The sequence below is a fragment of the Mycteria americana genome, chromosome 2, assembly GCF_035582795.1.
Source record: "Mycteria americana isolate JAX WOST 10 ecotype Jacksonville Zoo and Gardens chromosome 2, USCA_MyAme_1.0, whole genome shotgun sequence".
NCBI classification, from domain to species: Eukaryota; Metazoa; Chordata; class Aves; order Ciconiiformes; family Ciconiidae; genus Mycteria; species Mycteria americana.
Genome location: NC_134366.1, coordinates 75,739,453 through 75,751,653, shown reverse-complemented (window position 1 = coordinate 75,751,653; position 12,201 = coordinate 75,739,453). Strand labels below are relative to the sequence as shown.

General features: G+C 42.9%; 1 non-coding gene across 1 annotated transcript; it reads left to right on the top strand.

The window, feature by feature from the left end:
- The first annotated feature begins 11,485 nt into the window (after positions 1–11,485).
- TRNAY-GUA (transfer RNA tyrosine (anticodon GUA)) lies at positions 11,486–11,575 on the top strand. The gene is given in 2 exon segments: positions 11,486–11,522; positions 11,540–11,575. It is a non-coding gene; the product is annotated as a tRNA-Tyr (tRNA).
- The last annotated feature ends 626 nt before the right edge of the window (positions 11,576–12,201 follow it).

Here is a 12,201-nt window from a genome sequence, read left to right as displayed (position 1 = left end):
AGAAAATATTACTCCACAGCACTTTTAAAAATGATTCAGATACTTCTAATGACTTGTTACTTGGGTGCCAAATAGAATAGGTAGAGCAGGATATTTTTCATCAAGTTCTTATTAAAAAGAATGTAAAAAACATTAATTGATACAAAGTCATAAAGATCTGGGCCTCCAGTTATTCTCAAAGCCCTTAGGGTGAAATTAACCCTCAAGTAGAGGCTTTTTTTAAGGCTTTTACAGCATGCCAGTCCCATGGGGGGTCTGAATAAAGATGTATTATGGAACAATTTTACTGTATAATTTTCAAGTTCAGTATCTGCCTGGATCTTTTCAGTGTTCAGCTGACTTATGGTCTTGCACTACATATATTAATCCCTAATCTTAGACAGATTGAGAGTTCCAATATAAAGCCACATTAATAAATTTGTCAACTTGATAAAAACCTGACCCACAATAAAGCAATACTTAATGTTAAGTATATATAGTATATAAATGTTTATTATCTACTTATTATATATGACCTTGAGATTATTCTGGTACCTATATGTGATATAATATAATTATACATGCACACATTATATATGCACATCATATTATGTGTATATATGTAAATATATATTATTTTTAGCCATTTTGGGGAAGTCAGAGGAGAGAATGGGGTGGTGAATGCCACCAGTTTTACTTTGTGATACACTGAATAAAGCCTGCTTCCAGTCCAGACTAAAGAAAATATGCCATGATTTAATATGACATTTCTAACTGAAGAATGTAACTTCAGAACAAGAGTAACTGGTTGTACTTTCTTATAATGCTCCCTGTGATTTGATGCAACTTTTCCTCTGTATGTTTTCTTTAATTTTTATGTTTTATGTGAAAGCTGAACAGACTGAATTTGTTTGTAATTTGGAATTTAAAGCAAGGCTCTTTGTTAAAAGCCCAGAGGAAGTTTCCATATGACTTATGGGCCATTTGGGCTCAATTGAATTTAATGGATTTCAGCTGCACCTCCACAATGGCTTTGAAGGAAGTGAAGGGAGATCTATAGGTCTTAATTGCTCAAGACTGGCTTGTTTCTCTTGAAAAGGCTGTTTGCAAGAAGCAGGTTGAGAGTATTAAAGTATATATCCTGCAAGGGATGAAGGAACTGCCGTTTGAGGAAGGGGCTAGGATGAAAATAGCTTTAAGATGTTACTCAGCAGCTGAACTAGTCAGTCTGAACTGGTCCATGCTAAGTTCTTGTTTATTTGCTTAAAAATAATCAAATAATTGGAGGGCATGGCTAAGCCAAACTTCCTTTATTGTCCTTTCAAGAAAGGAATGGAGATCTTGGGACTGACAAGATAAATTAGGCTGAGACCAAAAGAGAAACCCAAACAGATAGTCCCCTTGGCCTCTCTCACGCTGGTTGATAGACATGAGTTTTTGAGTCAGCAGGTGAACCATGACTTCTAAGAGCAGTGGTTTGTTTATGCTTCCACTGTACGAAGCATTGCAGTGCAACAGAACAAATCTAACTGGGCAAATTTCCATTTCTATTTCATATTTCCTTCTGTGTGTGCATCGCCAACTGGCCGTATAGATTGTTGTTACTAAGTTTGCTAGCATTATCCCTGGCTTCGCATTAGGAGGTGCCTGACCCATAAGAATCTCTTACGACCCTGTTTTCCAGGCAGGCAGGAGAACATGTGAAATGCAAAGTTAAGAATATAAAGGAACTATTGTCTTACTCAAGATAAGCCAAGAGACCATATTACAGGAAGTTAACCTTTGGTGTACTCTATCATTTTGGCCGGCATCATACAGGCAAGTAGGAAGGGGACATTCTCCTGAGGTACCCAGCAGATGAATGCCAGATGGTACTGTCATAATACACAAAAAATAGCTAATTACCTACCGGTTGTGTTCAGTACAAAAGGAACATTTTTCTTTTTCCGAATCCTGCAGGGCAGAACTCAGACAAGCATCTTAATGCAAACATCGCAGTAACTGAAATGTGAAGCTGGAAATCCAAAGAATTCTCCAAAAGCTTTAAGTAGCTTTTTAGGCTCGATTCATGTTGGGCCTAATGGATCCTCAAAGGGGAGAATGGTTTATCAAAGACAAGCATTTTAAGTACAGCATGTTTACATGGTAGGTAAATGGGAGTTTGTTACATCAAATAGGGAGGCTTGATGAAGAACAAAATGATGGAGCTTTGCTGATGAGGCCAGTGCTGCCTATATTGTCTGGCTAAGTAGATCCAATCCCCAGCCTAGCGCCTAGGTCAAATTGAGGGGTTTAGTTTTCTGTGGGGAACTTTCTTCCTTGGTGGTTTCTGAGCCTCGGTCAGGAATGTGTAGAGAAAAATCTCAGGCCACCGTCATCACCAGCACAGTGATGCAGCAGCGCCTAGCTGAGGGGAAACGTGTTTACTTTTCCCATGTTAAAATATGTCCATTTCAATTTCCATGCAAGATTATAAGAACAAAAATATGCTGCCCTTTAGGGGAATGGCATTTGGCTAAATACCATGCATTGCTACAAACCTTAGATGTGAAGGGCCACATGCAAACATTTACATAGAAGAACATTATGGATGTGGAGCTGGGTCTCGGTCCTACAGGAAAAATATTTCTGACTGCCTAGCTCTTTCAGGATATGAAATTTATTGCACACAGATAGAAGCCGAGTAGGTAGGTGTGGTGCTGTGACAGAAGCTGAATGGTTTGCTCTGCCCTTCATCTCTTGTCCTTAAATCCTCTCCACCAGGCTTTATACAGCCTATTTTCCTAATAGCTGAGCTTACCTAGTTTGCTAAAGCAATACGCTTGTATATGCATGCCTCAGTCATTATTGTGCTGTATTCTGGCCTATTCAAGATTAGAAAAGTCTTCCTCAAAGCTTCCCAGAAATGCTGCTAACGTTTGTCTGTTCATTGTCTTCAGTGGTTGCATCTTCTTTCATTAACTAGGATAGCTGGTGTTGAAAACCAAACAGAAGGTAATGACAGACCACAGCGAGCTGTCTGTTGCTGCAGATGGAGGATACCTCTAGGATTTGGGTCAGAAAACACTTGGCAAGCGTCCCTCTGAATTCTTCTTGTCACATGTTGAGGAAGCCTGCTTAGTGGCAGGGGTGAAGAAGGAAGCTGAAATCTTAAAATGGCTGCAATACGATTTTTTTTTTGGTTTATTTTTGTTTAGCATCAAAGCTATTTACAGCGTATCTTGCCAATTTATTCATACTGTTGCTGTCATGGGTTTTTCCTGATTCTTCGCTTTCAGAACAGGAAAAAAACCCCACACGATCCCATTTAAGTTTGCAATGGCAGGAAAAACAAGGCTTACTTATGCCCCCTTTAGAACCGGACCTTGCGGAGGTACTATAAGAAGCCATTTGTTTTCTTTAAACACAGTTCAACTTCACATGGGCGCGCACACACATTCAGCTGGTTTCCACTTGAAATTCCTCATCTAATCCAAATAGCTCTCAGCCTTGACCGCCGAGCTGTGAAGAGGCTCCCCCCACCCCGCACCTCCCCAAGCGTGCAGCGCTCCGGGCCGGGGAAGGCAGTACGCTCACCAACTTTGCACGCTTTCGCTTGCTCGCAGATACGCCTTCAAAAGCTTTGATCCCCCCTTTGTCTGCTGCTCATGAAAAGAAGCAGAGCGATATTTGAGGGAGTCCTTCGTTTCTTTGGAGACCCTCTTTATCACGCACTCTGCTGTCTTGGGCAGGGTAAGTTTGAGGTTTGCAAGCCTGCAGAAAGAGTAGCTGTATTTAAAGCTGACAATCCGCGTGGCCTGGAGGGGAAACAGAAGTGAATTGCACCATTACGCTGTCTGTACCCTCGCTACTCTGTCTGTATAAACTAACATCCCGTATTGTTTATAGTTCTTCAGTACAGTCTTTTAAACAAATACCTCTTTTTTTCCCCTCTTCTAGAGCATGAATGGGTTACATAAGATTCGGGATGGATGGATGGTGGCAGAGCTGTTGGACCCTACTGCACTACTCTAACTATTGGCTTACAGACTCTTCTGTCCAGGTAGTCCCTTTTCCATATGAAACGTTAGAAACTGCCAATGCTCCAACACCCTCCTTTGCCAAGAAATGGTCCCTTGATGCAACCGAAGCTGGTGTGGCTGCAGGCAGGGGAAGAGGATGCTGCAGGCATGAGGCTGGCCTGGAAGGAATGACTGTAGACAAGGGAGAATGCCCACGTTTAATTCCAGGTCCTGGAGATGCCAAGACTGTATTGCCCTGACTTTGTCACATTCCTTTATCTTTATGGGGACCTGCAAATCCAATTTCTCAATCACAATGCAGTATACCAGCAGCTTTTTTAGTATTTAACCAGTAGGAATTATTTTGCAGATATATCTCCTTTGTCTGCATATCATCTGGAGAAGTACTTGGTGCGTATATACATGTTGACCAGACTTCTTTATTTATATTGCCATACCAGATGTGTTGCTCATTGATCCACAGGATTACATTAGGCTCTATAGAGGTACAAAATCATAACACTTCAAGATGCACATTTAAATATATCGTATCCAGTTTTTCTTAGAGAGGAAAGGAAGTTATTTTGTTTCATGTTTTCAATAATGTATATTATTTTTTGTGGCTCAAAACCATGCAAAATGAAAAACCAGAACAAATGAAAAGACACAAAGACTTTTGTCCAAAAAGCTTACAAACTAAATTTAGACTGAGGTGGTGAGTTAGGTTAACAAACAGAAGTGAGGCAGTACGTTAAGGAAGGACAAGGGTTATAGAAATAAGATTAAATGCAGTCTCTGCAGTACACCCTAATAGGCTTCCTTATGCCCTGCTCTAGCCAGATGCTGCAGAGAAATGGCCAAAGATTAGCTCTCAGGGGCAGGGAACTGTCTTTGTGGTGTTTGTTTTTATAGTGCCTAGTTCAATGGGACACTAATCCCCATTTGAGGTCCCGGAGTGCTATAGCAATACAAATAATACACACAAAATAGTAGCAATAAGATTCCTTGGCCCAGCTCCTTTCTGAGTGCTGTGCCCCTTTTTTTGGCTGAGCCTAACCTAAGAAAAAGGAAGGACTGTGCAGCTCGTAGGGATGCAGCCATTATTTTGGGTGTTTGCTTTTACCTTTTGAAGCTTGCTCATCCCTTTCAGAAAGGATGTTTCAACTTGCAACTAAATTTGATATTAGCCCTGCCCTTCCTGTTCGATACTTAGTGGTATCTGAAATGTTTGGATCTGAGTATGTAGAGGGAGGAATACCAGAAAAGAGGACCATATAATATCTGGTCATAGTTTGGAGCCCAACTTCTGATAAGGAAGTGCGAACAGGACAGATGGTTTTTTATAAGAAGACAGTAGTTCTCAAGAGGCGTTTCCCAGAAACTCAGATGCTTGCAAAAGAGGCATCGGGAAACACTCATGCCTGACCAAAGGTTTTTGCTTCCGATAGCTGAAGTGAAGCCCAGGTTTGAAACCATTGTTCCCTGGCCTGTTGAGCCATGGTAGGTCCAGTTCGATCACCGCCCAGCAAAACTTGCCAGAGTCAAAAAGGTCAGTAGCTTCGTGGGCTATGAAATGTATGGTCTGCTCCATCAAGATTAGCATGTGCAGTTGGCGCTAATATGCTGGTTTTTGGAATTTAAGAATAACCTGGAAAAGTCAAACTGTGTTTTGAGCTTAGTTTTACATGTGGTCTGAGCCCAGCATTCATGCCTCAGACATGCTTCTAACATATTTTGGCCACATTGTGAGGTGTTAAAAGTTTAGCTGGAAAAGAGTTTAAACACTGCTGCTTTACTGGTTTGGGCCCCACAGTGGCCATCGTTCTCCACTCCTTTACCTGTTATTTCATCCTTTAAGTCCAGCTCCCTCCAGAAGCACGAGCTCTCACGCAGCTGGTAATTCTTAAGTGTCCAAGTAATGTGGATTTGGGTCCAGAAGACATGGTCAGAATTTGTCTAATTAGCTTCCTGTCACTATAGCCAAGGCAGAAATTTAAGGTACAGTAACTCATTTTATAGTCACTCTATCTGGCACTGAATATAGATTGGAAAAATTCTTCGCTTGAGCAAGATGTGTGGTAATATTGTTATGCTATATTAAAGTGCTCTTTAAAAATAAATTAGATTCTCATGAGTGCAAGAGACTAGTATCCCCTACCTCAGCCAGACCCAACACAGGCAAGTCTCTTCCTTACCCAGGACTGCTAAATTCTTCTGTGGAGAGAAAAGCCAGCCAAAAGGTTGTACCCTACTCTTTTTGTTTTGTTTTGTTTTTGTTTTTGTGACCCCTGTTCCGTCTTCAGAAAGGCTAGATAAAGCATTAGCTGTGGGCAGAAGAACACATTAGGAACCACACCTGTTCATCAGGGCTGTGCATGCACATCTCCCCATGCCAAACCAAGCTGGTGTATCAAAAAAGGGTCCCAAATATTTAGGGCAGAAATACTTGTTCTGCTTGTAAGTGCTGTTTTTCTTCTGGGTCTTCCTCTCAGCTTCCAAAAGCTGCCCCTTAAACTCCGCTTGTGAATGGAAAAAATTATGCACTTTCAAATTCTCTCCTGGGGAATGAGGGCTCATATCTCTCCCTCTCACACTGATACTGTAATTTCACACTTTTTTTTTTTTGCCAGCAGTTGAGCGTCTCCTTGTTATATATGACATGCATGTTTCATTTTCATTAGGGCTTTTATAGGCTGAGAGGCCTGATGAGCAAGGGAAAGGGAAGTGGCTGGGTGGAAGGGCTGCCTCCTGAAGGGAAGCCGTCGCAGGAGGCAGCGAGGTCTCCCATGTCCCAAGGAGTGACGCTTTTGTCCTCCACGCTGCTGCCCTCCCCCAGATGACACAGGGTTTTGCTGACACTGAAGCCTATAGTGAGACCACAGCCTTTACAACTGCTATTGCAAAGCAATATTTAGTTAGGGGGAAGAAACAGGGCTGGAAAGTGGAAGGCATCAATCAGAAATACCTTCCTTTGCCTCACCGTCGGGATGAGACCAGGGCATAGAGAGCCTATGGGTGATTAGCTGAGCTTTTGCTTAAACAAAAGAAGTCCAACGTGGTACTTGTTGAATGGAAACTTAAGCTAAACTAGATAGGGGTCAGGCTCTCCGATGACTTCTGCTTCACAGCAGCTAGGAGCTAGTCCATTGTATCTGAATAATGTCATGTCCTGACTGTGGCTAATTGCCACCCAATTATCAAAACTTTCTGGACTGATCATCATCTCAGAAGAGCTCACACATTATTAGTCTTGTCTTTCACCAGGATAAGGGCAAGACTTGGAACCCTGTGTGGGAGAGAAGACAGGGGAGAAGATGGGAACGCTGCTCACTGCATTTCTCATCTTGACTTAACACGGCCAAACGTTTAACTCGTTGAAGAATAGTTTGACAATTACATGGAGGCTATTCCTTTCCATACCCACCGATGGGGTGAGCTCTCAGGCACTTGTATAATCGCTGCTGGCTGCTGGTGCTAAACTGTTTGCTTGAAGAGGGTTGCGCAGTCTGAACCTGATGTCTGAGCACTGCCATGGGTCTTCAGTGTCTGTTTTAATTGCTTATGGAACTGGTCATATATATGAAGAAAATGGAATTAAAATAATTTAGCTGTAAAGAAAAATATTTTTGTATTAGAAGCCACCCCAGACCTGTAAGGTTGTTATGTATATCTGTGGATAAGCACATACAGCTTAGGTTTTGAATACCCAAAGGATACTTTCCTCTGGATGTCTATTACTGATAACGGTGCAGCATCAGAAGTGTTAAGCAGGTTCTCTGAGCACGACAAAAACTGATAGCTGTAAGTAATGGCCTATAAAGTCTGTGTTTCCTGAAATGCAGCCCACACTGTGCCATGCAATCAAACTTCCTTTATATGAAACCTTCATGTACTCTCCCAATTCTTTTCCTTCTGCATTCCCACCTTCCTGCCCTTTGGCATTCATTCACGCTGACATGTTATTAAAGTTGTCTCTGAAGCTGGCCCAAGGAGTCGTACATATTATTTACATCACAACAGAGCCGGGGGGCATCAGACAGGGCTGGGGGTCTGTTGTGCCAGCTGCTATTCAGCCTTTAAGTACAAAGATAGTCTGGCCCAAAGAGATTTCTATCTTGAATTTTAACAGGTAGACAGAGGGAGATGATTGTTTCGCTGATGCTTCAGACTCTCCATTCAAGTTGCTGTGAGTAGTAGTCTTTAGGAAAACCTCCTCCTCTGTTGCAGGGGTATCACACAAGACTCCAAAATTGAGATAGCCTGAGTTCATCACTAGCTGGCGGTGCAGAAGCCACAGCAGCCAACCAGTGGTGTGTAACACACGCCGGGCAGAATTAAAGTGAACATAAAGATTTCACAAATTCATGGCGGAGTCCAATCTGATGCTCGTATTCAGAGCATGTGCGTATTTCCACCTCAAAAGAAAAGAAAACAATCCCCCCAAGTCCCTCAGAATCAACCAGATTTTTTAAAGCTTTTCACTGGAAAAAAACCCTTTAAACCATTTAAAGCCGTGTTAGAAAGTCAGCCTGTAAGTATAAAAAACACTGGAGACCATCATATGCTAATCTGAGCTTAACAAAACACATAGCATTACCAAGTGTAATTATACAGTCCAGCTATTAGTAGCTTTACCTCTGGCTGTTCTCCATCCTGCTTTCAAGCTACATCCTTTCCTTTCATCTTATTCTACACCACATGAAACAGGTGAGCTGTTCCCTTTATATAGCTCAGGGCTCTAGTCACATGGCTCTCAAAGCTTGGTATCTTCATTTAATCAGTTAAAAGAATCGAAATAATCAGAGATCTTTCGTGAACTCCACGCCAAAATTTAATTCTGTTAAGCATTCAAAGCTTACCAAGTTCAAAAAATCAAGAAAAAAATTAATTGATTTTTCCTAGGAATATCTACTTTGAAAAGCTGCCCTGGGGGGTACATTTGTAGTTTAGGAGAATATCTCTCACAAATCACCCATATATCACTGCTAGCAAGTTCCACAAAAAGAGAACTCCAATGCTTTTTATTGTCAAGGCAACACTGTGGCTTCTGCATCCCATTTGTTCATGCATAGATAGTAACAGCATCCACTTTTTATCTGATTCCGTTTGAATTTTTATCTTGACTTAACTGCTACTGATTTCTTACAGGAAAGTACAAGTTGTTTAGGGTTATCTTCACCAGTAGCAACTTTTGACAGCAAAGAGATGGTGATACTTCCCCTAAAGTCTGTATTTGGTACCTCACCACTGGATTAGTTGACAGTGCCAATGAGTTAAACTGGATAGAGTAGTGATTTTCAGTTTTGGGGTCCTTGAATGCATGGGTGGGACTAACGAATTATTTTTAAGGAGTTTGTGAAAGGTAACTCAGATAAGGCAGACTCATGACAATAGACTTAAAGGGGCTTGAAAGGAGCCTGAAGTGCCCCTGGAAAATGCTGTGGGGTCTGCAAACTGGAAAAGATTAGAGCCCTGGGGCTACGCTATCTGCTGTGATTTAGGAGCTTGGGTCCATGTTATCTGTTGTGCCATTCTTTCTCCAGCACAAGATTAACCTCACATTCTCGCATATGGGTGTCTCGGGGACCTTCTCCCACAAAGACCATCTGACCCCAGAGAGTGCAGATATTGCCCTGACAAGCATACAGCAGTTCTGTTTCTCTCCATAGTATGTTTTTCTTTACAGCATCAGCTGACTTGATAGTCGTTGGTGGGTACGTGAATGTCATGACAGGTCCCAGGATTAGGCGTCTGAGAAGCTGCAACAGTAGCTTGTAGGTAAGTCAAATATTTCCTGACCTTCCTATATTCCCATGAACAAAAACAGGGAGACATCTTATTGAGTTTCTATCAAGATCTGTGCTGCTTTTAGCAGTAGAGGAGGCTTAAGATGCCTGTTAGTATGAAAATAAATAAAATGTGGGGGGGGGGAGTTTGATTGTGAGACGAAGAGCTGCGTTTTCCAAACAGAGAAATACGTGGTGATAGTTTTGCTGTGAGTTCATCTGCTCTGTGAAGTCACCTTCCTGACATGGGGGTCACTTTTGTGTATGTTTGCTAAAGACCTCTGGAGATCATGTGGTCCAACCTCTTGCACTGGGCAGGGTAGACTTTAAAGTTAGGTCAGGTTGCTCAGGGCTGTGTCCGGTCAAGCTTTGAGTGTCTCCATGGGTGGAGATTCCACCCTCTGGGCAACCTTTGCAGTGGTGAAAATTTTTACTCTCATGGTATTTTTCTCCCCTTATATCTCATCAAAATTTCTCCGGTGGCAGCTTGTGCCTGTTGCCTTCCATCCTCTCACTGTGCACCTCCAAGCAGAGCCAGGCCCTGCCTTCCCCATAGTCTCCCATTTGGTAGTTGCGGACTGCAGTACGATCCCCCTTTATCTGTCTCTTCTTAAGGCTGGACAAGCCCAGCTCGCTCTGCCTCCCCTCCTACGTCGCGTGCTCCAGCCCCCTGACCATCTTGCTCAACCTCCACTGGACTTGCTCCTGAATGTCCTCATCTGTCTTGTACCAGGGAGCCAAGGCAGGACACAGCATTCCCAATGGAAGCTCATAAGTGCTGAATATGGAGGAATAATCACTTCCCTCAACCTGCTGGCTACATGCTTGCTGAAACAGCCCAGTGTTTGGGGTTGAGTCACAAGGAGGAGGTGGAGGTAAGCATGGGTTAAGGATGGGTATGCTGTAGGGCTCTGAGGTAACACTGCTACACACACTCCCATCACAAGTAGGATGGCATGGTTTTGGCAAACAGGGTGTCTGCTCACAGCTTTCCGCCCCACCCTGCTGCTCAGACAGAGGAGATGCTCGTGAATCACTGTAATTCAAAAAGAGTGTAGTTTGCTTTCAATTGCCACAGCTGTGAGCTGCGGCACTCACAGATGATTCACAAAGGGCTCAGCCTCCCAGGCCCAGGGGTTGGGGAGGCCACCGGTTGCAATGCCAGACATTGCAACCTCATCTGTGCATGAAGGATCTTACATGCACTGTGGGAGTTCGTGGGATTTGAATTAAAACCTCAATGGTTATTCCTTTCCATCCTTTTCCTCTGTTCCTCTGCATTCATTCTGGAAGCTGTCAGGGAGCATGTTAACTGATTTGTTTTCTATTTTGTTACTGGATTTGGCTGGAGAACTGTTGTGGGGAATTGTGTGGAGGGGAGTTCTCCCTCTTCTCCTAGCTCAGCTTAGGAAATGTGGCAAGGTCACCAAAGAGTGGGCAAATTTCTTTGTCAAGCCGTAGACAGATTTCATATGGGTCATGACAGGAACTCCAACCTTAACGCTACCACCACCGGCAGTCTTACAAGAGCTGTGAACTATTTGGCAGAAAACTGGCAGTTTTGTAACCAAAATCCAATTTTGCAGGAAAGTTAGCTTTGTGCCTTTTGTTTGGATACTGTTTTGCTGTTGTGAAAAGCAATACATATGGAAGCCCATTAGAGCCTAAGGCTATTGTTGATATAGTCTTGACTCATTCTTGGCACCTCTTCTTCATCTTCCTTCGATAGCTCAGCTGGTAGAGCGGAGGACTGTAGGCTGTTGCTAGAAAGTAATCCTTAGGTCGCTGGTTCAATTCCGGCTCGAAGGAAAGAAAGGTTTTGGGCTTTTGTTTTGGTTTTTGTCTTTCACTTATTTCTGGAATTTACAACTTTGCAGAACTGCCCTTTCCAACCATATGCCACTCTATGCCCCATGAGAACTTTAGTCTATTTAAAACATACCGCTTTCAAGGATTTCATTTTCACTACCCTCCTTGTCTGCTTCAGCTGGTTCTTACAGCTATGGTGCTTTGACCATTGCCACCCCTCTACCTAATCAATTGATACCCATCATACGAGCTTCTCTTCTGTAGGGGCTCAACACCTTCCACAGACCCTTGTTAGCTAGAGCAGACCCACAGTGCAGAGCTTGCAGATCCTCTTTTAGCTGAGTTGGGTGTGGAAAATTGGGGGAGGTCCAGTTACTGGGTCCTCCTTGTTGCTGGTTTCACCCCTTTTCCTATCCTGTTCTTGCATTTTGAAGTTCTGAGGTTTTGAGAGGGGGTGTGGGGGGGAGAGACTAAGAGAGATGGGGAAGAAAAATGTTTTTGTGAGGACAGGAACACTATGATAGTTCAGGTCCAGATATTTGTCTGAGACAGCCACTATGTGCAACTATAATCACTGGCTTCGTGAGAGGGTTGTGAATACCACTGTGCACACTGCTCTGAGGTGT